Source organism: Podarcis erhardii (assembly GCF_964252035.2).
Source record: "Podarcis erhardii genome assembly, chromosome: 2".
Lineage (NCBI taxonomy): Eukaryota > Metazoa > Chordata > Lepidosauria > Squamata > Lacertidae > Podarcis > Podarcis erhardii.
In genome coordinates, this window is record NC_138498.1 from 122,245,460 (window position 1) to 122,262,607 (window position 17,148).

Below are 17,148 nucleotides of genomic sequence, written 5' to 3' on the forward strand. Positions count from 1 at the left end.
TACTGAGCAGCAGCAGAAGCAACATTTTGATGGGTATACATGCTGCTGTCACCCACCCTGTTTGTGGCTCTTCTCTTCAGAATCGCCAAAACCCTCTTGCAAGACCAAAGCTGCACGAGGGACTTTGTTAATACAGATGGAGTTCAGCTAAGGGCTTCTCATCCAATGGGGTTGCTACTAAGCTTCAAACTGACAGCATCCCTGCCTGCCTCAAATCCCAGTCTAAGCTCTCAACAGCGTGCAGAATCAGGATTCAGGCAGGATGCAAAAAAACTGTGTACACTTATTCCTGATTCTGCTGTTTCTGTTACTGGTCTCAAATGTGATCTTCAGAGAAATCCCTTGAGCTTTGGCAGAATTAGGGAGCCAAATCACCATTATTTCCATAATGATAAGGGAAAGACTTGGCTCTGCCATGAACCATGAATTATTTGTGTGGCTCTTTCTGCCAAAACTCTCCAATGATCCAGTGGGCAGGGGAGATTAGCAAATGTGGACAGAAGATTACTGAAGAAAAATATACCCTTACGAAAAACGCCTCCTCTCCCACCCAGTAATACTGATGTAAAATAGAATGTCCCTTATAAACCCAAAAGCCAGCATTTTGAATTAGGCCAGGAAATAATTGAAGAAAGCAGAGTCATTTGTCACAAGGAAAACACAGGATGAATAATTTAGCAATTTGCAAATGTGGACCCCAGTAATGTTCAGCCATTTCAGGTGGTTCCTGGGGACAGAGTAAAACAGTTTTGGCCAGCCCAAACCACATCTCCTCACCTACAGGACACTAAATAGTTCCAGATTAGGTACTCAAAGCACATGGAAGCTACAGCTGGAATTGCAGTCAACTTTCCACACTTGGGAGGGATCCATATTTCCTATGAATACTGCTATCTTCCATCTTCCCTAATAATTGTCACATACACATATGATCAGGGAAGGGTAAGGTACATTTCATGAGTGTAGTCATTATTGTTGATCAGTTACATATGTGCTTTAGTGCATTACTAAAGAGTGATTACCTAAACTATGTCTTTTTTATTTTTTATTTTTAATACTTCAGGTTACACGTTTAAAGTAGATTATCTGAGATTCGGTACCAGGAAAATAGGTGTCAGGAGCCAGGCTGCCATGTTGATAACACAACACGCAAGTCGTCATTAGCTTGAAGCTTTATAGCAATACAAGCATGCAGGATCGGACACCTAGTGACACATCGGTGACTTATGAATCAGTTGACCCTTCTGGGGAGTGATTCCAGGTACGGCAGAATATCCGGAACATATGCCCTTTCCGCTTCCGGCTTTGTTTTCTGTCTGTGACCTTTCCCATACGTCTGCTCCTTGGATGAATTAACTCTCCTTCTAGTGTAGAACTGCTTTACCTGCTCCCGCATTCTGACATTGCCTGTGTCACTTGAGAGAGTCAGTTTCTCTCCAGCACACTCTGCTTTCCTGTCCTTCTCACAGCAATGGAGAATTGATAAACTACTGTCTGGGAAGAATGCGAGCCTCTCTCTTGCGTGCCTCTCTCTTGCTTCCCGACTCCTCTGGAGCTCTTATACCGTGTGCAGAAGTGTTAATGACAATAGGCAGATATATAATTTCTCCTGTTTTAACCATCTTACATAACTGAGAATTCTAAGGAACCTTGCACCTGTTTAAAGACTTAATAAAAAACTGTTTCAGCATCAGATTTCTACTTTTGTTTTATTGTTAAATATGCCTTTGTATTCAGATCAGGCCTGTGTAGAATAATGTAGCACTTGGGAAGGAAGATGCAGCCCAGAAGCCCAGCACTGGAGGTCAAGATGGAGAAGACCTGCACGGCTACCGTGTATTTCCTCTTGGTGCTCAGGTAGGTGGGAACAAAGGACACCCAAACACCGCAGAAGACCAGCATGCTGAAGGTGATCAGCTTGGCTTCATTGAAGGCCCCAGGCAGCTTCCTGGCTAGGAAAGCCACTGTAAAGCAGACGGCAGCCAGGAAGCCCATGTAGCCAAGGGCAATATAAAACATGGCAACAGACCCTTCGTTGCATTGCAGGACTATCTGTCTAGTCTGAGAATGCGTTTCAGAATCTGGGAATGGAGGAGAAATTCCCAACCAGATGGTGCAGATGACAACTTGAAGACTAGAGCAGGAAATTATAATAGAGTTGGCCAAACTCTTCCCCAGCCATCTTTTCACCTTGTTCCCTGGCTTTGTGGCCAGGAAGGCCAGCACCACAGTGATGGTTTTAGCTAACACAGAAGAGACGGCAACTGAGAAGATGATGCAGAAGGCTGTTTGTCGGAGAAGGCAGATCACCTTCTTTGGCTGGCCAATGAACAAGAAGGAGAACAAAAAGGAAAGCAGGATGGAGGCGAGGAGAATGTAGGAGAGATCCCGGTTGTTGGCTTTAACTACAGCAGTGTCCTTGTTTTTAATGAAGACTCCTAACACAATAACTGTGGTTAACGACAAGAATAGAGCAAAGCAAGCCAGGAGAATCCCCAGGTTTTCTTTATGTGATAGGAAAATGATAATCTTGGGAAAACATTTATCTCAGTCGTTGTTTGAGTACTTATCTTCTGGACATTTGGTGCAATGTTCTGCATCTGAGGAGGGGGGGAAAGAATAGATTTGGGCTCAGATGCTGATGGTGGGAAGGAAATAAGAATTTTTAATAGGGAAAGCAATGAAAATGTTCATTATTGAAGGTCTGCACATTTATCCTGCCTTTCCTCCAAGGAGTTGGAGCTTGAGATATTTCTCATTCTGGTTTCCAAAACAACTTTATGATGTCGGATAAAGCTGAGAGGTAATACTTATTTTTAAATAATTTCCTTCAGCTCACTTCCTGGATTTAATAATAATAATAATAATAATAATAATAATAATAATAAATTTATTTATACCCTGCCCTCCCCGGCCAGAGCTGGGCTCAGGGAGGCTAACACCAGTAAAATTACTAAAAAAAACATAAAAGGGGGGAAAAACCAATTTAAAATACAGGTTAAAATACAATTTAAAATGCAGCCTCATTTTAAAAGTAGCCCATAGATCAAAACCATAAGGGGAGGGAAACATAAGAGTCAGACTGAGTCCAAACCAAAGACCAGGCGGAACAGCTCTGTCTTGCAGGCCCTATCCGCAGGGCCCTAGTCTCTTGTGACAGAGCGTTCCACCAAGTTGGGGCCAGTACTGAAAAGGCCCTGGCCCTAGCTGAGGCCAATCTAACCACCTTGCGACTTGGGACCTCCAAAATGTTGTCATTTGTGGACCTTAAGGTCCTCCGTGGGGCATACCAGGAGAGGCAGTCCTGTAGGTACGTGGGTCCTTGGCCGTATAGGGCTTTAAATGTCAAAACCAGCACCTTAAACCTGACTCTGTACTCCACTAGGAGCCAGTGCAGTTGAATGTGATCCCAAGGCAAGGACCCCTTAAGGAGCCTCGCCGCGGCATTCTGCACCCGCTGGAGTTTCTGGGTCAGTTTCAAGGGCAGCCCCGCATAGAGCGAGTTACAATCATCAAGCCTGGAGGTGACCGTCACATGGATCACTGTGGCCCAATGTTTGGATTTGATATCCCACTTTATCACTACCTGAAGGAGTCTCAAAGTGGCTAACAATCTCCTTTTCCTTTCCTCCCCCACAACAAACCCTCTGTGGGGTGAGTGAGGCTGAGAGACTTCAGAGAAGTGTGACTAGCCCAAGGTCACCCAGCAGCTGCATGTGGAGGAGCGGGGAAGCGAACCCGGTTCACCAGATTACGAGTCCACCGCTTTTAACCACTATACCACGCTGACTCGATGTGAAGACATTGAACAATGGAGAAGCCAACAAAAGACCTAGATTCAAAAGTGTCTTTAGAATCTTCAAACAAAACATCTCTGGGTAACTCTCCACCCTCCTGTGATTCTCCGAAGGTATGCCGTCCCCCCTGGAGTCACCCACCTTCCTGGGTGGAGATCGTCCCTTCCACACATGAATCACAAGCATAGCAACAAACTGGCTCTCCTTCTAGAACCAACTTGGCATATCCAGGGCGACAGCTTTCAGTACACCTGGAGCGAGGCATTGTCTAACCATAAAGAGAATAAGGTGCATTAAGGGGAAAGTGTTAGCAGTATTTATCTCTACTGTATTCAAAGAGTTGGAAAAGGAACCATAAAGATTTCTAGCCCCACTAACCCCATCCGTTTTTCTTTCAAGGAAAACACTCTTGATGCAAAACAGTATGGCAGAGAAATCTCTTTGACATAATCTGCTTACTCTGAGTTTTGCCACACTTCAGGCTTTGGGTCATCTCTCACATGGCTATGCTGGGTGAATTCTACAGAGTATAACATTTGGAGGTGAGAGAAAAGGAGGCCCTGGAAAGAGGTGGATGCTGTTGCCTTCACTCCCCAAGTGAACTGAATCTGGATAGTTGTCCTATCTCATTATCCCAGGATTGTAGTACTTCCTTGATCATCCCCTTTCATGTCTGTGCTGCCTGTGGTAAGAGGGAGTGGTAGTGGCTGTTAGGATTTGTATCCATCCGTGCTGCTCCAGCAGTAGCACTATGTTGTCTATATCAGTGTTTCCCAACCTTGGGCCTCCAGCTGTTTTTGGACTACAACTCCCATCATCCCTTGCTAGCAAGACCAATGGTCAGGGATGATGGGAATTGTAGTCCAACAGCAGCTGGAGACCCAAGCTTGGGAAACACTGGTTTATACAGTGGTGCCTCACAAGATGAAAAGAATCCGTTCCGCGAGTCTCTTCGTCTAGCGGTTTTTTCGTCTTGCGAAGCAAGCCCATTGATGGCTTAGCGGATTAGCGCTATTAGCGGTTTAGCGGCTTTTAGCGGCTTTTAGCGGCTTATCGGCTTAGCGGATAAGCGGATAAGCGGCTTAGAAAAAGGGGGGAGGGGGAAAAAATGCAGGAACTCGCAAGACATTTTCGTCTTGCGAAGCAAGCCCATGGGAAATTCGTTTTGCGAAGCACCTCCAAAACGGAAAACTCTTTCGTCTAGCGAGTTTTCCGTCTTGCGAGGCATTCGTCTTGCGGGGCACCACTGTATCATGTGAGTGTCTGAGAGCATGAGACAGGAAGTCTCAATACTGTTGGAGTACTGTTGGAAGTTAGTTTCACTTCTGTTTGTGATGCTGTTCTGCATTGGTGCTCAGAGGGCATAGACATGCTGATGAAGTCTTTGTATATAGACTGTAAAATAAAATAGTTTTAGAACTACGATTGACTCTTTCTTCTGCTATGATATGCAAGAAAACGAGTGTGCTCCTCTCAGGAGGGAAGGGTCACTTATAGTCTCTTTGGACTGAGGGAGATTTATAGCCAGGGAGGACCACCGGAGAGATGCCCTGGAGTCTTGGGAAGTTGGCGGCCTTCCCGGGCAAATTTCCAACAGTGGCAGCTTGTAATCGGTAGTTAAGACACAACTGGTCAAACATACAAGGCCATTTTGCAGCAGCTGCACAAGGAAGAATGGAAGCAGAGTCAGCCAAGCTATGAAGCAGGTGTGGTTGCTGCTTCAGGTTTCAGAAGGTCTCTCCTGGCAGCGCATCCATGTGCAGGTGGTGGAGAAGCACTGGCACCATCAGCACTGATTTTTGGGCAAGATCACAGCCATTTGGGACAAGATCAGCCTAAATTGGTGTGATCTTGCCTAAAATAGACACCAATGGCAGCTTCTCTGCCAGCGACTGATGGACAGTGTGTGTAGCGGCAGCAGAAGCAGCTAGTTGGTGGCAGGAGCAGTGGCAGCAGCAGGACAAAGAGAAGTGGACACGGAGCAATGGTTCCAAACTACAAGAAAAAAGATTCCACCTAAACATTAGGAAGAACTTCCTGACAGTAAGAGCTGTTCGACAGTGGAATTTGCTGCCAAGGAGTGTGGTGGAGTCTCCTTCTTTGGAGGTCTTTAAGCAGAGGCTTGACAACCATATGTCAGGAGTGCTCTGATGGTGTTTCCTGCTTGGCAGGGGGTTGGACTCGATGGCCCTTGTGGTCTCTTCCAACTCTATGATTCTATGATTCTATGATCTCCCAGTGATGAATGTGCTCTGGGAAGCTCACATTCCAGGCAAGAAATATAGGGCATGAGCATATAAGACCCACAAAAAAATAGGGATGGGAGCAAATATACATTATACTGAAGATTCAGTCAGGATCAAGAATCTATGCCCGTGAGAGATAAGCTCTTCACTTGAAAACAATCATCAGTCCAAAACAATAGCAATCTCTCACCCTTCCTTAGTCTGGGGTCCCTTAGGAGACTTCAGTTGAGAACATCATGGAGTATAACATTGGAGCAAGAGAATGCTGCATTACCCATACAAATGGCTATGCCTTAAATAAAGTTTAGGAAGAAGAGTTTGGATTTGATATCCCACTTTATCACTACTCGAAGGAGTCTCAAAGCGGCTAACATTCTCCTTTCCCTTCCTCCCCCACAACAAACACTCTGTGAGGTGAATGGGGCTGAGAGACTTCAGAGAGATGTGACTAGCCCAAGGTCACCCAGCAGCTGCATGTGGAGGAGCGGAGACGCGAACCCAGTTCCCCAGATTACGAGTCTACCACTCTTAACCACTACACCACACTGACTCTCATAGGACCTCACTGATTCCTGTGTAAAAAGGGAAAGGGAATTCTCATATGAAAAAGGAACATTAAACACTTCCTTTGAAATGCACAGTTTAATATTTATTCCTTAGGATTACTATTGTGCCACATGACATAAATTTGGGGAAACAAGCTTTTTCTTCAAAATGTCAAGGTGTCATAAATAAAGCAAATGTGTGCATCAGTGTTTGCATGGAACTAAAACTCATCCCTGGAGTAACTGATAAGCAGGTACATTGCGGCAAACAGCTAGATCATTTACCAATTTAATCTGCCACTCTGGAGTCAAGAAATCTAGTTGTTATATGGTCAGGTCACAAACAGAGTAAAGCTCAAGGGCATCTGGGAGGGATCCAGTAGCTCAGGTGCCCTGCAGTCAGCACTGCCCACAAAAGTGCCAGGAGTTCAGCCTACACTCGAGTAGGACCCTGGCAGAGACACATGCCCGACTGGCATGTTCCCTCCCTCCTGGTCTTTCGTTCATGAGCTTCAAAAGCTTTCTTCAGCCCGAACATCACAGCGACCGATGCCAACCGACACCAGCACATTTAGGGATCCGCAGAGTTTGCGCAGCATGCAAGTGACAGACCTCAGCAACTCAGCATTTTGGCTAATCTACTTTATTTACATATAAACACACATGGAGCACTGCAACATGGCCCCCTCTCTCTCTAGCATCAGACAGCAAAGAGAAAAAGGACAATAGTCCCACTTCACGGAACACAGTTACAAAAACATCCTGTTTCTGTCACTTCCCACTCTGTGGAGTCAAAACATATACCGTCATGTGAAAGACAAAAATCCCATGACTGCAATCATGAAGCAGGAATTCTAACAAAAAGCAGTGTGGGGTCGGCCTATGCCCACTGCATCCCCCTTAGTCACCATCCACCTGGAGGGTGTCTGAGAAGGACGCAGTTGTTCTGGCAGTGTTCCCCACCCATGGGAGAAGAATCCTCTAGTGTGATCACAGACAGCAATATCCCTTAAAGTCTGATCTAAAACTGTGTAGGGATGTGATCCAGGGCTTCTTTTTCATCATTTGTGATTAATAAAAGGTAAAGAGAGATGTATATTTAAGTTTACCTATTCCCACGACAACTATGCGGTTTTCATTACAACTGTAGAAGAAGAGTTTGGATTTGATATCCTGCCTTTCACTCCCTTTAAGGAGTCTCAAAGCGGCTAACATTCTCCTTTCCCTTCCTCCCCCACAACAAACACTCTGTGAGGTGAGTGGGGCTGAGAGACTTCAAAGAAGTGTGACTGGCCCAAGGTCACCCAGCAGCTGCATGTGGAGGAGCGGAGACACGAACCCGGTTCCCCAGATTACGTGACTACCGCTCTTAACCACTACACCACACTGGCTCTGTAGTGGGAAACAGGTGTCAAAACTGAATATGTAAAGAATCAGATGCCATTTTTAGCTTTTGCCGTCAGTTGTTCCTTTGTATTCAAATCGGGCCTTAGTATAATAATGTAGCACTTTGGGATGAACATGCAGCCCAGAAGCCCAGCACTAGAGGCTAAGATAGAGAAGATCTGCACGGCTACCATGTATTTCCCCTTGGTGCTCAGGTAGGTGGGCACAAAGGACACCCAAACACTGCAGAAGACCAGCATGCTGAAGGTGATCAGCTTGGCTTCATTGAAGGCCCCTGGAAGCTTCCTGGCTAGGAAAGCCACCATGAAGCAAATGGCAGCCAGGAAGCCCATGTAGCCAAGGGCACCATAAAACATGGCAACAGACCCTTCGTTGCACTGCAGGATGATCTCTTTAGGCTGAGAGTGCATGTCAGAGTCTGGGAATGGGGGAGAGATTCCCAGCCAGATGGTGCAGATGACAACTTGGACACCGGAGCAAGAAAGGACAATGGAGTTGGCCAGACTCTTCCCCAGCCATCTCCTCACTGAGTTCCCTGGCTTTGTGGCCAGGAAGGCCAGCACCACAGTGATGGTTTTTGCCAAAACAGAAGAGACAGCAGCTGAGAAAATGGTGCTGAAGACCATTTGCCGGAGAAGGCAGGTCTCTTTCCCTGGCTCGCCAATGAATAGGAGGGAGGAGGAAAAGGAAATCAGGAGGAAGATGAGGAGAATGTATGAGAGGTCCCTGTTGTTGGCTTTGACTATTGGGGTTTCTTTATATTTAATGAAGATTCCTAAAATGACGCCTGTGATTAAAGACAAGGATATAGCAATGGAAGCCAGTAGGCTCCCCAAAGAGTTTTCATAGGCCAGGAATGTAATAACTTTGGGAACACATTGATCTCGGTACGTGTTTGAGTATTGATCTTCTGGACATTTGGTGCAATGTTCTGCATCTGAGGAGGAGAAAAAGGGTGCCTTAGTATCGTTTAGATATCTGCATAGCCTTCTGTGCTGTGTTACATATATTTTTTAAGATGCTGATGTTAGCAAGAATTTATAGCAGGGAATGAACAAAATTTCTTTGTTCAATACCTAATTTACTGTTTAACATTGTACCATCCGTTGCCTCCAAGGAAATGGAGGTGTTGCACAAAGTCCCCCTCCCCCATTTTTATCTTCAAAATAATCCTGTATTGTGGTGTAGGAAATGCAGAGAGGCTCCACAGAGATGGTGTCTTTACTGTACAGCTTTTGTCATATAGTGAAGACACAACTCTTTAATTGTGGATATTCAAGATATTTTTTATTGTTGGGCCCATCTGAATTTATATGGTCCTGTTCCATGTGAATGGGTTTTATTTTATAGAAATATTTGACCTCTGAAGGCACTGTAATTGACTCTCTAGGATCACCAGTTTGTAGCCCACAAATTGCTTCCCTGAGATCATTTGTTTCAACCAACTTCCTTGAATTAATGAAGCTGATTAAAGATATAGAAGCCAAAAAAGGGTTAACATTCAAAATAAATCCTCAGAGTCTTTATAGAAAGTGAATGTTTTCCCTGTTGACATTCTCCCAAGCAATGGCCTCACCCTTGGAGTCACCCACCTTCCTGAGTGGATATTGTCCCTTTGATACATGGAGGACATACATAGCAGCAAACTGGCTCTCCTTCTGGAACCACTTTGGCAAATCCAAGCTGACAGCTTTTGGTACACCTGGAGCAAGGCACAGTCTAATCATAAAGAGAAGATTGTGCATTAAAGGAAACGTGTTAGGAGTATTTGTGTTTACTGGATTCATATGAAGTTTGGAATTTGAGTTTCCAAATGACTCAGCAGGATCTTTGTTCTCACTGACCCGAGGCATTATTTTTTTTCCAGGGAAGCAATTTGCAGAAGAAAGGCATGGCTGGGAGACACCTTTGGTGTGCTTCTTGTTGGTTCCAACATTTATATTCAAAACATATATATAAAAAACATAATAAAGCATAAAACATTAATAAACTTCTCTATACAGGGCTGCCTTCAGGTGTCTTCTATAAGTTGTATAGTTACTTTTCCCCTTGACTCGGGGGAGTCACATAACTCCATACCATCCAACATTTCTCTGATGAAAATAGGGACATTCTAAGGAAAAGAGGGGACACTGGTGGCACTGTGGGTTAAACCACAGAGCCCAGGGCTTGCCGATCGGAAGGTCGGCAGTTCGAATCCCCGCAATGGGGTGAGCTCCCGTTGCTCGGTCCCTGCTCCTGCCAACCCAGCAGTTCAAAAGCACGTCAAAGTGCAAGTAGATAAATAGGTACCGGGAAGGTAAACGGTGTTTCAGTGCACTGCTCTGGTTTGCCAGAAACGGCTTAGTCATGCTGGCCACATAACCGGGAGTTGTACACCGGCTCCCTTGGCCAGTAAAGCGGGATGAGCGCCGCAACCCCAGAGTCGTCTACAACAGGACCTCTAACAGTCAGGGGTCCCTTTACCTTTACCTAAGGAAAAGAGGGGCATTCTGAGATCAAATCAGAAACTGGGATGGTTTCTGTAAATCCAGGACTGTCCCTGGAAAATAGGGACACTTGGAGGGTCTTGGGCTTTTGGAATTATCCAGCAAATGATTTGAGCTTACCAGATGTCACATTAATAAAGTTTCCTCTACCTTGTTAAACCATTTGGGCCACACTATGGCTTCCAAGTTAATAGTGAACTTTATCTCAGTAGAAGTCTCTCTCTCTATGCTCCCAATTTTCACTCTAACGCGAGACTTATTAGGAAACATCACCCAGTTCTCAATATCATAGTTGGCTGGCAGATCCCAATTCTCATCCAAATGCAGGCTCCCCATGGAAGTATTCAGAAACCGGACCTCTCTTAGGAAAGAGTGCAGCTGGAATGACAAGGAAAGGCCCAGTACAAAAAAAAATATGAAACCCTATTGAGTATCTCAGCCCTACACATTTTGAGCTCCTATGAACTGGGGCCACTGTGCATCTCATCTGTTCTGATAAGCACTTATAGGCATTCCATTTGATTTTTTTAACCATTCAAAGACCACCTTTTATATAGAATAACAAGGTGCTGTACAGAATAAGATCAATACAAAAAAATATGGCTGGATCTACACAGATATAAAAAAATGCTATTAAAAACGTTATAAAATGTATTCCAATGCAATTTAGCATTGAGTTCGGATAGTAGATCTACAGTCGGTATTACACATCAGTGCATGAGAAGCCTTTCTGAATAATAATAATAATAATAATAATTTTTATTTATAGCCCACCCTCCCCAGCCAAAGCTGGGCTTAGGGCTGCTAACAACAATCAAAATAATCCAACGATTCTAAAAACATTTCATTATAAAAATTAATTAAAATCAAATTTATGGCAGCCAATAAGCAAAAATCTGTGCAGATTGCCAGAGGAGGGGGGTCAGGCTGCGCCGTGACCAAAGGCCTGGTGGAACAGCTCTGTCTTGCAGGCCCTGCAGAAAGATGTCAAGTCCCGCAGGGCCCTGGTCTCTTGTGACAGAGCGTTCCACCAGATTGGAGCCATAGCCGAAAAGGCCCTGGCTCTAGTTGAGGCCAGCCTAACCTCTCTGTGGCCTGGGATCTTCAAGATGTTTTTATTTGCAGACCGTAAGTTCCTCTGTGGGACATACCAGGAGAGGCGGTCCTGAATAGCTTTGTTAGAAGTAGCTGGTGAGACACCATTGCCCCGACACCCTCTGTATCTCTATAGAAGTTATTCCATGGAATGGGGGCCACTACAGAGAAGACCCTCGCAGGTCTACTCACAGTCAAGAGCAGCATATGAGGGGGATCTGTGGTTTTATTGAGCATCCCCAATGCCTGATGCAAATATGTGAAAGAAAGGGAAACTTTTACACTTGCAAACTTCCATGTGAAATGCAACAGTTACTATGTGCGCATTCTAGAATGGTTGAAGGCAAATTTGTTCAAACAAGGTGTTATAGAAAGATGAAAAGTTCTCTGCTTTTCATGCTATTTTTTCATTCTTGCATTGTGTTTTATTCTATCAACAGCTGTTTTGTAATGTTAAACCACCTTGAGGATTTTTTTGGGGGGGGAGCAAAGAGTGTTATATAAAGCTTTTAATAGAAAATTACTATTTTCTAGAGCCATAGCTATGGGGCCGGGGGCTAGCCAGGTGTTGTATTTTTTGCCCTGGGTGAAGCTTCCAGAGGGGTGCCATTAGGCTCCCGGCCTGTGCATGCGTGTATGCAAATGTGCATACAATGCACATAGAATCATAGAATCATAGAGTTGGAAGAGACCACAAGGGCCATCGAGTCCAAATTCCACTGTCAAACAGCTCTTACTGTCAGGAAGTTCTTCCTAATGTTTAGGTGGAATCTTCTTTTTTGTAGTTTGGAGCGATTGCTCCGTGTCCGCTTCTCTGGAGCAGCAGAAAACAACCTTTCTCCCTCCTCTATGTGACATCCTTTTCTATATTTGAACATGGCTATCATATCACCCCTTAATCTCCTCTTCTCCAGGCTAAACATGGGGGTGTGCCAAACTGGGTCTTTGACCTGGGTGAAATAAAGCCTAGTTTCGCCCCTGCCAGAAAGGGCAGAAATGTTTGCCTTCTCCATGGGCCTTACTAATTAGAATTTCCTCCAAAATGGAGATGAGGGGATAGGTAAGTTTCATTCCAGAGTTGGGATAATGGTTTGCAGTTTGCAAAAAGGGAAAGGGGAATACCTGCCATGGCTGCAGCTTTTGATGCTCCAACCTGTCTCTTCCACCCACCATCAACATGAATTTTGATCTGGCTGAATATGTGGCTTTTAAGGCCTGAGCCACAGCTTGGATACTGAAGTACGTAATGTAGCTGTCTTGAGACAGGGCTCTCTCCAACTCCTCTTGGGGCAGCGTCTCCAGTTTCTCCTTCTCTCTGCATCTTGTCCGACCTTTTACAGCCAACATGTGCTTTGAATATGAGCAACGGAATGCTTTATTGATAAACTGTCCAAGAAGATAGGATTCTGGTACATAGTATTGGTATTTTCTCCTTATTTGGGGCTTCATTATAAAGGACAAAGAGCCATGGATGTACTGGAAGTAATTTGGAGGAGCAGACAAATGCACATTAATTTCCTGAAAACTTGTTGAGATCCAGACTTTTGCTCCAATTTCTTTCTCAAATTTTTCTTGAAATTGCATGATCGGATTCCATCCCAAGCAAGTGATTTCATAGTAAACAAATACATTGACTTGCTTCCATATGGCAACTGGTTTACTCAGTCTGAACATTTCAAATTGATTGTTTTCTGGTATTCTTTTTTCTAAGGCAATGCAAATTCCACTGTTGATAGTCAGGGATGTCAGGTCACTCACAAACCTTTCTCCATTCTCATTGTCTGGAAAAATGAGGCCGATCCAAGTCCATCTGAAATGCAGGAGCAACTTGACAATCCCCTGGTACTGAATTTCTTCTTTGGGCATCATCCGGTAGACAAAGGGGAACTGGGCTCTATTATTATGAAGATGACGCGTAAAGCCACAACTGACCTTGCGAGGAAATGAAGAAAAAAGTGTGCGATTGCCAATCAAAATAGGGAAGAGATATTTATTTACCTGATATGTTTAAAAAATTGTGCTGGCAGGAGCTGATGGGAATTTTGGTCTGAAATATCTGGAGGGTGCCAAGTTGGCAGAGGCTAGAAGAAAGGTCCCTGGATCAGGTATTATGCTATAGCTAAGGAATTCCCACTTTGCAATGCCCCTTCTAGAACCACATGAAGTATAAGTGGAATTCTATGCTGCCAAAGTTGTCCTCTATCTTTCATACCTCATACCTGTGGGATTTTGTAGATGCCTGACATGTCCGAAATTTCTTTTGAGATGACGGAATCAGCCCCTTCAAGAACAGCCAGAAGTTTATTCCTTTTTCCACAGCTGTAGTTTGGAATATTGCTTGTGCCAAGGTCCAACATTGCACGTGAAGTCGTCCTTCTATCAAAATAGTTCTCATAGAGATTGTAGCCCAGGGTGATGTTGGGTAGGATCCTGGGATTCTGATTGATCTCCTGGACGGTGAACAAGAAGAGTAAGATGTACCAGTAGTAGTAACTTTTTGAACTGCAATAAAAAAATCACAAGGTGTCAAACCACTATTCACCATTTAATGAAAACCAACATTGTCTTCAAATCATGGTTTGTAGATCCAGTATGCAATTATTATTATTCATAGTATTAAATACAGTGGTACCTCGGATTACATACGCTTCAGGTTACATACGCTTCAGGTTACATACTCCGCTAACCCAGAAATAGTACTTTGGGTTAAGAACTTTGCTTCAGGATGAGAACAGAAGTTGCGCGGCAGTGGTGTGGCAGCTGTGGGAGTCCCCATTAGCTAAAGTAGTGCTTCAGGTTAAGAACAGTTTCAGGTTAAGAACGGACCTCCGGAACGAATTAAGTACGTAACCAGAGGTACCACTGTATTTATACTCCACCTTTACCCCTAATGGGACTTACAGATAAAAAATGAAAGAAATAAAATCCATGCTGTCAGGGGCTCAGGAGCAGAGGCACAGGAGAGGGAGGAGATGGAGAGCGAGGAGGAGGAATCCGAGGGGGGTGTAGGCAGTGACAGTGGTCAGAGGGATTCCACGAGCCTCTCCAGCGAATCGGAAGATTCACAGAGGGGAGCACCGATGGCCAGGGCGAGGGAGGTGCCAAGGGGGAAACCCCAGAAGGAAGGGGCCAGCGGGGACTCCCTGAGCAGCAGTTGGAAATCAGGACCAGCTTCCCCACCAGAGCGCAGTAGGGGGGAGGAGTCCCAGGAATCGGGACCAGTGTTCTCACCACCAGCGAGAGGAGATGAGTCAGGATTGACCACGCCTCCATCGGAGAGCGGGGAAACGGTCAGGAGGAAGGTTACCGGCTGGGCGCGCGCGCCAAGTTCAAATGTACAGGCGAGCGGCACAGCAGGTAGCCCGGATAGGGAGCCAGGTCCCAAAGCCCGCCGGAAGGAAGGGCAAGACTCAGGGGGGTCAGCGTCAGAAGAGTCCAGGAGGGAGGAAACCCCAGGGGGCAGAAGGACCCAGAGGAGGAAGGAACAGCGCAGGAGGTGGAGCCGGGCTAGGATCTTAAACTGGTGCGGAAGGGGCAGTGACTCAGAGGGGACTTCGCCGATCTAAGGTCAAGACGTAGGGCTGCACGCTCTGGCGTTGGAATGGAAACTAAACTTCAATAAAGACTTTTGTACATTACATCAACCTGGCGTTGGTCCTCTGTGAGCTGGGACCTAGAGGCAGCTCTGACACATGCTTTTCAGAAATTCCCTATATTTCATGCCACCCTCTCTCCCCTCATGCAGGTGGGATATTTTAATCCCAAACCAGGTGCATTAATTCAAAGCATTTTTTTGATCTCCAGCTAGAGTCATTTGCATTCTTCTGTTGCCATTTTTAACAGGCAGCACAGCAGCTTAGCTAGAGCAGCATTTTAGCCAGGAAGAGACAGGGAACAAGAAAATAGGGCAGATGTGGGGGGGGGATCCTGCTGCTGGACTCCAACTCCCATCAGCCTCAGCCAGCAGGGCAAATGATTGGCAGCTATAATTCAGCAATTGCTAGGGGATCACAGGCTCCCAGACATGAAATAATAGCCGTTTCCCTGATATATACAAACCTTTGGAGTGATGGTGACATTACTTACACTAGAAGCTTTGGTGAGGGGGTCTGGGAAAAGTTGTATGGCCATTGTTTATAAATATTTCTTGGAGATATAATCCCATTAATGAAGAATTCACCAGGCCGGTAGAAATTGAATGGTTCATTTTCCCCCTTGATCATATTCAAGGAGCATGTTGCCTTCAGTTTCCCGCATACTTCATGGGGCATTAGCAGCAGCAGTAGCAACAGCAGGAATATCATTCTGCCACTGTGGTTGCTTTTACCTCCAGAGACAGTTAAGCAGAAGAAGCGAAAAACTCTTGCAAGAACAAAGCTGGTGTGGTTTCACCAGTATGCACGCTGTTCAGCCATTAAACCCCAGACAGGAATATATCCCTCTTCCCCTATGGGAAATCTTGACTCAGTCTGTCTCTGACACTTTCCCAAAAAACCACAGTGCAGCAAATAACCACTTGCTTCTATTCTTTCTGATGCTTTGGAAAGTTGCAGAAACACCTTTGGCAAGAACAAATCACTATGATTTGGATAATTATAAGGCAAAGAAGTTTCATCTCTGCAATATTCTGGAGTCTCTTGGTGACTTGAGGGGCAGACGCAGAGCTGGAGAGAAACATATTTGCAAAAAGTCACAGATGTTTGAGGTATGATCCAGCACGCCTCTTAGTTGTCTCTTAGCAAAGCTTAGGCCAAACTTCACCCACCCACCCAACAGACACATAGACTCACTGGAGACTCACTGGAGAGCCAGTGTGGTGTAGTGGTTAAGAGCGGTGGACTCATAATCTGGTGAACTGGGTTTGATTCCCTGCTCCTCCACATGCAGCTGCTGGGTGACCTTGGGCCAGTCACACTTCTCTGAAGTCTCTCAGCCTCACTCACCTCACAGAGTGTTTGTTGTGGGGGAGGAAGGGAAAAGGAGATTGTTAGCCGCTTTGAAACTCCTTAGGGTAGTGATAAAGCGGCATAACAAATCCAAACTCCTCCTCCTCCTCCTCCTCTTCTTCTTCTTCGAATTGTAGAATTGGAAGGGATCCAGAGGGTTATCTAGTGCAATTCCCACATTCCTTCAGGTCCTAGTCTCCAGGGCAGGCGAAAGCAAGCTCGCCTCATCTTCCATGGGACAGCCCTTTAGATATGCCTATCAGATCTCCTCTCACTGTCCTCTTCTCCAGGCTAAACATAGCCGACTCTCTCAACCAACTGCACATGTTCCAGCTTGTCAATATCCTTCTTAAATTGTGGCACCCAGAACTAGACACAGTATTCCAAGGCAGAATAGAATAATGCTCTTGGTTCCCTTGTTCTGGACACTCTACGTCTGATGATGCAACCTAGAATAATGTTAGCTTTTCCACTGCTGCATCATACTGTTGACTTGTAGCCTTATTGGAGTTCACCGATTGGGTCTGCGTTGCTCCGGGACAGGAGGAAGGAAGTCAAACTGACACCGAGGTTGGTTCAAAAACGTGAGGCGGCGTAGATCAGTCGTAGCAGTCCAATCTGAT

General features: G+C 45.3%; 1 pseudogene across 1 annotated transcript; it reads right to left on the reverse strand.

The window, feature by feature from the left end:
• Positions 1–1,698: 1,698 nt before the first annotated feature.
• LOC309336338 (vomeronasal type-2 receptor 26-like) lies at positions 1,699–15,802 on the reverse strand (annotated as a pseudogene). The gene is made up of 5 exons: positions 15,666–15,802; positions 13,799–14,081; positions 12,702–13,511; positions 9,588–9,714; positions 1,699–2,600 (listed from the first exon to the last, which is right to left on the reverse strand). The product of its transcript is annotated as a vomeronasal type-2 receptor 26-like (transcript).
• Between the last annotated feature and the right edge of the window lie 1,346 nt (positions 15,803–17,148).